At 31.7% G+C, this 12585-nt stretch overlaps 1 protein-coding gene across 6 annotated transcripts in view; it reads left to right on the top strand.

The window, feature by feature from the left end:
• The window catches only part of LOC126773703 (microtubule-associated protein futsch), an 83226-nt gene that overhangs the window by 18386 nt on the left and 52255 nt on the right, over window positions 1-12585 (top strand). Inside the window, exon 1 of one of the 6 annotated variants that reach the window (XM_050494782.1) lies at window positions 4319-4398. The exons of the other annotated variants lie outside the window; for them this stretch is intronic. The gene's annotated coding sequence lies outside the window, so the exon portion shown is untranslated. Of the gene's footprint in view, window positions 1-4318; window positions 4399-12585 lie in introns of those variants that run through there. 6 annotated transcript variants of the gene reach the window in all.

Here is a 12585-nt window from a genome sequence, read left to right on the forward strand (position 1 = left end):
TGTATTTCAGTATTTTGGCGACGTTTTAGAAGCGTTTGGTTTTATTTACTACTATTTTTACGGTATTTTTTTCTCCTTAACTGTAAATATTATATACACTTAACTGATTGATATGTATTTAGTTTATATAATGTGTCTTCTGTTTATGGAGAGCCAGTGCTCTCCAAAAAGTAAACAGCTTAAACCGAAATAATGTAATGAATGACATATAGTTTTGTGCACTAAGACGTTTTATTTCTGCTTGGATTACAAACATACAACAATAGCCACAAAACGTCAACGTTCATTCATACTATTTTCGCATCACTAGAAAGCTTTAATTGTTGAGGCATATGTCGGTATGTATTTTTATGTGCAATAATATTTTGCAGGCAAAATAAGAAAGCAAAAATACTCCAAGAGATAGAACACGTGGATATTTCCACGTAGTATTTTTTTATTTACGACAGTTCGTGGAGACCGCAGTCTATAATTCAGACAAAAACTTGAGTTTTTAAGTTAAGTTATTTGTATTTATAATTCACTAGTTTTCGTCCGCGGCTCCGTCCCCGTGATAGAGATACGGGGTAGGTGTTGGGTATAAAAAAGTAGCTTATGTCTTTGCTTGGGGCTCAACCTTGCTTCATACAATTTCAATAAATTCGGTTCAGTAGTTTAGCTGTTGAAGAGTAATAAGCAGACAAAGCTATTTTGACATTATAATAATAATAATGTCCTCCAGACCGATTTCGGCCACGTCGGCCAATCTCAAGAGAGATTAGCCAACTATGCAGGAGATATTATAGTGCACAAGTATGTGCGCAAACACAAGTGCACTCTCTATTCCCTAACTCTCATAATCCAATGGGACGGCAATCTGACACGACCGGAAAGAGTTCAGGCGCAGATCAACGGCTTTACGTGCTTTCCGAGGCACGGGAGTGAACACACTTCCAACTTCCAGACTCCGGGCTGTTACTGAGAAATTTCTGACAGAAAAACCCAATAACTTTTTATTGGCCCGACCTGGGAATTGAATCCACGATCTCCGGGTCTGCGGCCTAACATCAAGCCACTAGACCAACGAGGCAGTCAACAAATTTATAATAATAGTTTAGATTAGTGTAGATTTCGGTGGTGAAGAAAAATATCGTCGGTAAAAGATCTTGGACTTAAAACACCCTGGATATAGTCAGCCCATACGTTATGTTCCTTATAATAATCACCTTGTTCATAAATACTACAGGTATTTGCTTAGCTCGGGGACTATATGTTTAGATGATGAATAAATTATATGATTATAATATCTACTTCGCTCTAAAGTTTTTTTCGGAATAAAAGAAGGTCATGTAATGACATCTACACTTACTCATATTAATTGGATTTATATCAGAAGTCAAATATTCAAAATATACTTCATTCGAGTAGACGTCTTTTAACAAAAAGTTACCACCGGTTCGGATTGTAGATACGGAGAAGAACCGACAAGAAACTTACGGAGCTACTCTTTTTAACAATCAGAAAATTACATGTAATAATCATATACAATAATCATCCATGCGACCCTGCACAGTATAAAACGCCTTATTTATTTGCCTCTTTCTCCGTCATGTTCCGACTGTCACGCATCCTTGATACATTTAATTGTAAAGTAATGGGTAAAATTGCAACGTGTAGTGTCACTGAGAGGAGTCGCCCACACATTATTTAACGTAAATCCAGCGATGACGTGCCGCTACTACGTATAAGTATTGTTGACTTTCGTATTATTTACCGACTTCGATAATGGGAAGTTTAATTAAAATAAATTATATTTTAATAGTTACCTCTTATTTTTTATAATCTAGCAGGTTTATTTAGTGGTAGATTTTCAGACAGAATAAATATAAATTTAATTGCATTTAATTAACAAAACTTTGTAATAAAATTGATGGAAGTGAGCGTCTTCTCGATTCTTCTTGGTAGAATCTACATTCTGAAACATTTAGTATAACCCTTCTTCAAAGTTTGTTGATGGTTAACTGGAATTGTTCTAACAATTTGTGTTGCCAGTTAAAAATAAATAAGAAACTCTGTGTCATATATTTTGAATGGAATAGCTGCTCTCTCTCACTTCTCTTTTTTATCTCATTTTAAGAATAATAACATAAAGTAAAATACAATAACTCGGATATATTTGTTATATAGTTTATTCGGTTTTATATTTTCCACTAATTTTTATAGTAAATCAATCACGAATATGAAATCAATTACGAATATGAAAAAACAATAAAAACTTATTATATAAGTACAATATATCTTTCTTAAAGAACATTTAATGTTTTACACTAAAATATTTGTCTAGCTTAACTCAACGATAGAAAAACACAAGCATTAAGTCTTATTCCCAAACGTTCCGAATGTAACTGCACTGTCAGCCATTATCACTAATTCTCTCAAAATCATTCCATTAAAATTTGTCAGCGCCAAATTTAGCGCGATGTCAATGACAATCTGACATCCACTAAAGTTATTAATGCCTCATGCCTCTAACTACAAACTGATTTAAAATTTAAACATTTTATATTTAAAAGATAAGGTTATTTGAAAAGGATGATATTACTGTAAGAGAGTAACTGGAATTATGAGATGAGGTAGAAATGATTGGAAAGGACAACACAAGGCGCCGACAATGGTAAAAGGGATATTTTAGTATATTTTATGTATATTTTTTTATTAGATCATAATACCATTTAACCATCATGAAATTGACATTAAATAAATATATTTATGTATATGTAACATGTTATTCAATCATAATCACGAGTACATAACATATTTAGCTTATTAACCTCTAACAAACATCAAAACTAGCTGTTCGCTTTATAATATAAACATTCAAGACTGGAAAATCGAGATATTATAATATATATTGGTGTGTGGAACCCTGTACAGGTAAGCCTGGTGACAAATGAGAGCCAGATTGAAATCTACCGCCGTCATTTGCAATTTCACTAACATGGTACTATGATAGATAGGGTTGCCAGTAATATTTTATTGTTCAAACATTCCCTTTTACATAATGTCTCCGACACAGTAATAAAATCAATTCCCATCGCAAATTAATAAGGCGCGCTAATGATTCTGTGAGTAACAAAAAATGTCACAGCGCCCGGATGTGAACTTGGCATTGATTAATTATTTCTAAGCTTATAATACTCTCTGGGTTGCGGTAAAAAATATTGACAAATAAATTTAAATTTTTTATGAGGTTATAGTAATTTGCAATAAACGGAGTATTTATCAAAAAAATGTGGCAACCCTATTCATAGATCAGCTATATGGCTTTTTGGGTTACATGTTGCTATAAATATTAATTTCATAAAAAAATAAATGAACCTTTAATGCAATACGACATAAGTTTTTTTTAGTACAGACACAAGGGACATAACATCTAAGTTCCCAAGGTTGCGATGCAATGCCATGCGATGTAAGCGATAGTTAACATTTCTTACAATGCCAATGTCAAATGTCAATGTAGCCAATGTCTATAGGCGTTGGTGATCACTTACCATCAAGTTGGCATATACTCGTTCGCCTACCTATACCATAAAAAAAATTGTCAATTCCATAAATACATATAACACTGGTTCCGTAAATTTCTATGTACTTATATGCAGTAACTAATATTGAGATTGAGTGTTTCTCTTTCTTCTCTTTAGAGTCTACCTTCCATACTACCGAGTTGCTTTACATTTAACTAATGTTGTTTTCTGAATAGAAAAAAGCAATACAAATATGGCTCGTTGAAATATTTGTTTCTCTTATAGATAATTTGCCATTGATCACGGAAGGTCAAGAACCTACAGCAATCAAGACCAGTTTATTTTTATTTTTGTTTATCCTTATTTTTGTTGTTATTCCGTTATTATAACATGTTAATTATTTGTTTTTCTTATAATTTGGATTGAACCTGCGAACGCTTCGTAATTGTTTAGGCTCGCTTCTTTACCTGCTCCAGCTCACGTCCGGTCATTGTCTTGAATAAATATAAAAAAGTAAAGATTTTTTTTTAATTATAAAGTGATTTGTATTATTTGCATAGCGGGACAGGGCGACGTCTCAATCTTTGAAAGATCGAGTTAAAAAAAAAAACAAACAAATAGATCACAAGATAGACCTATAGTTAAAATGGTGCTTATTTGTTTGGAGACCTCTTGTTCGATCTTTGTAGTAAATACATAAACTTCCCATCGATATATATTCGTGAACGGCGACATGTGAGCCAAGCCCGCGTGGGTGGGTTTTGCTCCACCCGTCACCATCTTACTTCTATATCACAGTACGGTCGCGTTTGTATCGCGTCGCCTGCGCGTGCGCAACTTGCGCTGATCCTTGTGTTATATGCAGTGTTATTGCTATATTAACTCTTTCATTTTGGTGAGTTACATTTATTGAAGTATTGCTTATTCATTGTAATTTATTTATTTCTACTAAAATAAACGCGAATTTTTTTGAGGACAGGTTGATGGACCTCTGTCACTCTTTCAGTCAAAAACTACTGACCGGAGATGAATAAAATTTAGACTAGAAACATCTTAATAAATAAAAATATAAGCTTAATTAATACGCAAAGTTAATATAAAATAAATTATACAAATTAATAAAATTGAAATGTCTGTCTGCGATTTCCAAAGAATTGTCTCTTTTTAAGTTAATATATGCGAGGAAACAAAACACCACCTTTTTTTATTTTAGACTACCATTGGTACCTAATACTGTAAATATTTTATAAATACAATTCAAATTAACATTATATACCTACGTTAAGTAACAGCCCGTGAATGCCCCTCTGCTGGGCTAAGGCCTCCTCTCCCTTTTTAAGGAGAAGGTTTTGGAGCTTATTCCATCACGCTGCTCCAATGCGGGTTGGTGGAATACACATGTGGCAGAATTTCAGTGAAATTAGACACATGCAGGCTTCCTCACGATGTGTATACCTACGTTAGAATGGCATATTTTAAAGGATTTTCCTCGTCCTTCCTCATAGTACATAATATTGCTTAAAACAAATTGTGACGCAATTGTAAATATTTGGTCTTTAATAAAGACATCCTGAAGATTCGATGTCCAAGATTAAAAAATGTATCCATTTTAAAATAAAAATTAATATTTTTATTAATTATTATTACATCAATTTCAGTTTATATGTATAAAACGATATTAATTAATAATAATTTTATAAACAAAAGCTGACGTAACGTTCAAACACCTACGATTTCTTCGAAGCTCTAATAATTGTTCGTTCCTTTCTAGAATATTGTAATGTGATGTCATTTGCAAAAAAAACCATTCGCATATCGACGCCTTGACACGAATTATTGTAATAAGTATTGTGTTCTCATTACTTAACGACACATAAACAGATACTGCAGTCATGTAGTTCGTATATTAACAAAAATTAAACTTTTTCAATAACCGGATTCAGTTTTAAGGTAGGTGAGCCAGTGTCATGCACAGGAACATTTTAGTTCTCATTGCTTGGTAGCATACGGTGTGAGGAATATTTTTTTTATCAGATACCCATCTTTATTATATTGAATAAAAAATCACGCATTACTGTCTTACCTTAAGGATCCTTTCATAAATGTAATTAATGTATTTTAAAGTAATGAAACTTAACTAACAGACGAATCATCTCTGCCTCCAAAACATAAATAAAATGTTTCTTGTTGAGAAAGCTTTGTGCAAATCTGTCTGGGTAAGTACCACCACATCACATATTCAAATCAGTCTGCCTTAAAAAAATAGTAGTCTGTTAAGCAAACAATTATAAAATAGCTGAATCCTATATAAAAATATTCTTTGACATGATATTTGAATACAGGCTATATTCAGGATGGTGTTCATTAAGGCTCTTATCCCAAACAAACATGTAAACAAACTGCGAATAAATCACCTTTTCTGCGTCAACCGACTACGTTTATAAATTGCAATTCAAATTGATACGTGAATATATTATCATTCATATATTTATATAACCTTATTCTTATTGAGTCGTTTCATTAGCGGCTCGCTCGTCACCGATAAATGAATGGACAGACGGACAAACATGTAAACTAGATGCACATATTTATGTATTGCTCATCTCTCACCGCTGGTAGGCAGCATGACGGCTTTTATTTGTTTGTTAAAAAAACCGAGATGCTCTGCGAGGTCCTGCGAGGGTCAGTGAGTCTGTTGTGCAAACCGCAACGGTTCAGGTCGGGACTACAAAAAGTTATTATATGCAGTCAATAAATTCTTCGTATTGACTCGAGGTCCGAACCATGTGGGGATCTCTACCACTAAACTTATGAGTAATTAAGCAGATTGATGATATCTTTGAAATATATATTGTTAATAAAAAGTAAAAAATAAAATAAATATCAGAAAACCTGTATGTATGTGTATGTATTATACTAAAATATAGGACGGTTTTTGATGTGATTCAAAAAGATAAAAGCTAAAAGCTAATCTAATAGTAATGAGGGCTAAAACTAACTGTCTTGTCATCAAGGGTATATAAAAGAGTCTATGGCGCATTGGTTTAAAGACCGCCTAGCGATGTAAAAGTCGCAAATTCAATCTTGAATTTTTGTCGTCCACACTCCTAACACAAACTATACGCTTAATTGGAGAGGTAAATAAAAATATTAGTAGTTACTTAAACATGCATTGTTATTATTCTTATTTAAAAAGGAATGTATAGTTAAATTCTATATCCTAAGCGACGTCCAAACGGACATAGTCGCAGACATAGCTCATTCCATATATAAGTATTAAGACGTTACATAAATTGCACAATAGCTCGCAAACTGCACTGACCAGCTCCAAGATGCGATACCGTGAAGGTTTTGTACTTATTATGCTTACACGCAGACATATACAAAATACTTGCGGCAATTTTTTTTAATTCTTAATCCACAAATGATAAGGTTTAATTTACAATAGCTTTGTTGCTGTAACGTAATAAGGTATCGAGTTATCTTAAACGTTTGAAGTAAAAACTGTTATATAAAAGATTACTATACGCCAGTAATATAAAATATTACTGCCGTTCTATGGGAGAGGCTTTCGTCCAGCAGTGGACGGCAAAAGGCTGAAAAAAAAAAAAAAAAAGATTACTATAATAAAATAAGACTAAAACATTGTTGACACTAACATCGCCTATGTGAACTACTAGTGATAACAATAATATTATATACATGTTATAATAGTAAATAATAACATTAATGGTATTTAATTAATACAAGAGCAGTGGTCGAAATTCGATTCTAATTCATAAATTGTTTTTTTTTTCTTAGATTCATTTTTTGAGTTGGCGTAACCTGGTCGGCAATAACATATAAACAACATGTAATGAAAAAAAAACGTTTGACAACGAACGGTTGTTTGTTTAACAGTATGAACGTAAACTATGAATGTTATATTATATTTAATAATGTATTTATAATACAATTGTACATACATTTTAGCTTTCCACACTTCATCTCCATATTAACGTTAACCATGCCAAATCTCAATTTTTCGGGCGCACAATCTGCTTAAAAAGGGGGTACAAAGTTTTCTCGTCACACATATATATATATAAAAAATAAAAAAATAAAAAAAAATTGGTAGATAAGGATAACTACTGTATTTCTTTCAGATTCTTCTATATACATATATATAATACATATTCACACATAGGTAGGATTTTTTTATAGTATAGGTAGGCGGACGAGCATATGGTCACCAACGCCCATAGACATTGCCATTGTACGAAATGTTAACCATCGCTTACATCACCAATGCGCCACCAACCTTGGGAACTAAGATGTTATGTCCCTTGTGCCTGTAATTACACTGGCTCACTCACCCTTCAAACCGGAATATAACAATACCAAGTACTGCTGTTTTGCGGTAGAATATCTGACGAGTGGGTGGTACCGACCCAGACGAGCTTGCACAAACCACCAGTTTACATTAATTTAATACTATAACATGATTATTCAAAGGTTTTGTGAGACTATTTAAATAAAGAAAAAAAAAGATTGTGATTATAAATATGTAAATAAATATCGAGATATTATTTCATCTGTATATACGTCTTTCTAAAACATAGTTTATTCAAAGTATTAAATATTTACACCATTAAGCGTTCGTTACACGATTGTTTAGCTTTGCTTGTTACAATCTTAGCTACAATTATGCTCACCCTAGGCTTTTCGCTACATTGTTGCACTATTTTACTCAAGTACATTTTAACTATCAGACGATTCTGTTTTCTATTAGAATGGAATAAGGGCTAGAAAACAGTGAATGATCTTACAAACAGTTACAATAATTTAAGTTCAATTGCGTGGAGAAAATGCGTTTATGGTATTAATAGATTTCCGATAGTAATTTAGACTTCGGCTTATAGAGATAGTTACAAGAACAAGAGCTTAGAATGTAATTGTATATTGCTTGCGGGAAACTAATAACGACTTAGAATGTATATTAGTGGAAATGGAATCATAATAAACTAAGATATATATTCTAGCAAATTAATTAATTTACTAATTTAGAAAGGTAATATGAGGATGATCCTGCTGATCGATTTCCACTACATTTTCAAGGGAGAATAACCAACTGCGCGGAACATATTACAATAAACAAATGTGTGCGTAAATACAAGTGCATTCTCTATGTTCTCACTCTCTTGGTGTCAAATTCGACACGACCGGAAAGAGTTCAGGCGCAGGACCAACAATTTTACGTGCTTTCCTAGGCACGGTAAACACCATCAATTTCCGGACTCAAAGTTTTCAATGCCTCGACATGTGTTTTAACCCAGCTAGCCAATAGACCAACGAACTTCAAATTAGTGAAAAGTAATGGTTATATACAAAATATTGCTTAATCAAGCTAATTAAAACGATAATTGCTAACGATGGACAGCGGATGTTTTCAGAGAATGTCGGTTGGGTTCCGTCAAAACAAACATTCGTCGCTTGTTTAATTTCGTTTGAAAACATCAAACGTCAACTCATCTTTATGCTACAGCTTCATCTGCGTTAAAGTTGATTTATTTGTTTTATTTCTTAAGACTGCGGCTAGATCAGCCTATAAAGTAATAGGTTTACTGCGCACAGTGGAGCTAGAAGGGTTTGCGCCGGTATACTGAATTTTTTTTGTAGAAGTGTTCACTTGAAGTAGGGCGGTATGTGGGTCTCACCGGCGCTGACTACCCACTAAAACCAGTGGTATCCTCTCCGTTTGGTCGTATGTATATACATATACATTATATATAAGAATATGAACATGTTTCGGAAATAGTGCGTTCTCATTATCATGGAGCGGAAGTTGGCTAAAAAATATAAAATACTATTTAATTTCAACTTCAAATTAAAAAATTTCTTTTCTTTTAAAAAGTTTCTTTATTTTGGCACCAAGAGAAATTAAATGACCGTAAAAAAATGGTATAGAAAATTATTTCAGATTAATCATCATAAGAGACTTAATGCTGATTTATCTCTTTCTTCCGCCATTGATTTGACATTCAAAAGAAGAAGACAGCATTTAACTAAACGCCTCCAAACAACTATAGAAACCGTTAAAGTATTAGGCAAAGAAATAACTTAAGAGACAATAATTAGGTATATTTTCGACCTTCCTGGTCTTATTATATTATGGAGTTGTTACACTATGGCACCGTGGCAAACTGTACATCTTATATCTTAAAGTAGGCGTTGTAATCCATATTGGTTGCAAATGTTTGAATCAGTAAAATATATAGCGCTTATTGATATTATGTTATTCGCCAATGTTGGCGTAAGGCTTTGCAGAAATAAACCAGATTGACCGGTATAGGGTTGGACTTTTTTTTTATCATAAGAGATATGTATAACATTTTTAATAGCCGTATTATGCAAACGCTTCTCTTATCGTATATTAATGTAAATATTTATTTGAATGGTTTTAAAATTGAAAGAAAAAATTTATTTGATATAAATATTTTCATGGTTTAAATGTTATAGTTATTTATATTATAATATCCTAACTTTTTTAAAGCTTAATTTAAATAAATTAATGTCAACGTAAAAAATGGTTTGCCAAATAAAATAATGTCTGACAAGAATACAGTGCTTAATTGATGGAATTCTGTCCGCATTGTCCCAGCTGGAATAACCTCTAAACCTTCTCATCAAGAGAGTTCTTTTCAGCAATGGGACATTTACCGACCATATGGCATTTCAGGTGCAAGATTATATATTAATTAAGTTAAAAGTTTATATAATTGTTATTGTATTCTGATTAAAATAACAATAAATTTTATTTTTGAGTAAGAGTAAGGCTTCATGAAAGGGGGGGGGCCCTTTCATGAAGCAAAATATCCTGTTGTTTATAATTCATTGTAATACAGATTGTAATATATGATCAATTTCATCGTCTATTAATTGAATACGACATATTATACAGACTCAGTATGTGTAGGAAATAATTCTAATATTTGTGTCCTGAATGTGAGCTAGATTACGGGATACTTCTACTTATCAGATCATATATGTGATTTAATCATATGTATGTAATATAATGCTTTTGCCAATGGGCCATACGGTCTCTTAACTGCACGTAGTGTTATAATATACAATAATATCCTTAATATTTAATCATGTTAAAAAATACGATTAAAATTTTATTTAAAAGCTGTTAATTCATGATACATAAACGTTAATATAAAAATAAATCAATGTTTATCTCAAAATAAATTAGGACGGCTATAAATTTTGACGTAATATTAATATTAAACATAAAACATTTAAGGAGAAAAGATAATAAAGTAACTAGAATTATAAAGAGCTATAAATCAACTACATAATGACAATATAATCAATGAATATTTAAATAATCAATAATTTATAACTATAGACTGGCAACCCTAACAAGATTCGCAGCGAGGAACCAGTTTCCGATATACACACGAGTATGTGCGCCTCATACTCTGAGCCTGCGCACTGCGGGGTTGGATTTATATCGATGTCTCACAAGCTATAAATACTCGGAATGCATCATAAATCTTTGAATAAAATTGTTATTTTTAATGCTTTCAAGGGACCGGTTAAATTTGCTAACAGGTTTCAACCCGTAAAAAAAATCATGCGCAGGCGCATATAATTATGTAACATTTTGAGATATTAAATATATTTGAATGTGTCTCATAACTAACACAACTTATTTACAAAATGGCTAATAGTCATGAAACATATTTCAAAGTTTATTGTTTTCATGCGTATAAAAAAATTATTTGACGACAAATTGGCTCAATGCGACGCTGCGATTGTTTTCATCGTTAATAATCACCGATCCAATCCATCGCAACGTCAGATTTTTGTATTAATGTTTTGCAGACATTCATTATATTAAGCTAATCGACTAAATTTAGTTTGTATCGGTAATATTATAACAGTAACTAAACGAAACATTAATTATTTCTATACATATTTTTAGTTGAAAAAATATCGCTTAGAGGTTGATCAGTCATGAGGTCCTTGTATTTGAGATTTAAATCCGTATCAATCGTTGCCAGTTATATCAATGTCATTGTGACATCTAAATTAATCCCTGAACCAATCGGCTCTCAGCATGTGGAATTTTAAGCACAGAGAGCTAATACTACTATTAAATTGAAATATCTTATTCAGATTAAATGTATTCGCAAAAAAGTAGCAATATATATATTATTGTTAATTTCAAAAGTACAAAACATTACAAAGTCATTTTATATATTTATTACATTTGTTACATAATTACAGATATTATAGAAACGAAATACCACACATTATAATAATAACAAAACACAAACGGAAACACGCATATATTTGCTTTTTATAAAAAAGCAATTTTGTTTCTTAGAATTTTTGTATTCTTAAATATTTTAATCTATTCTCATAAGTGTAAGGTCACAACGAAATGTCCGCACTATGAAAAAATTCTTTAAGTAAATACTTATATCTTTAAAACATCCTTATGTAACATTACTGTATAAGGATATTTAAACTGAGTTCTTGAGACAGAAATAAGTACAAACTGTATTAGTTTGTACTTATTTCTGTCTCACCCATGTATTATATGAGCGCCCTCATAGAATTATCCTTTACCTTCATTGAATGGAAATGAGCTCATCAGGTTGCTGCCCCATCGGACTATGAGAGTGAGTCCATCTTTGTTGGTGCACGATAATCACTAATGCGACGGTTAATTTTAATTATATATATATATATATACTAATATATGTAGTATATATATATATATATATATAATATATGTAGTATATATAAGTATATATATATATATATACTAATATATGTAATATATATATATATAAATATATATAAGCCGGTGTGATAGAGCGTAAAAGAAAGTAGCGAAATAATTACGAGTAGCGATTCCGCTTTGATGTATTTTAATACCATTTTAAACTATATTATACTATAACTATATATTCTGTAAATAATGTCAATTAATTTATATAACAATTAATTAAATTTATTATAACATTATAACATATAGCAATTAATGACACTAAGGACTTAAGTATATACAAAACAACGTCGGGAATAG

This window comes from Nymphalis io, chromosome 15 (genome assembly GCF_905147045.1).
Source record: "Nymphalis io chromosome 15, ilAglIoxx1.1, whole genome shotgun sequence".
Lineage (NCBI taxonomy): Eukaryota > Metazoa > Arthropoda > Insecta > Lepidoptera > Nymphalidae > Nymphalis > Nymphalis io.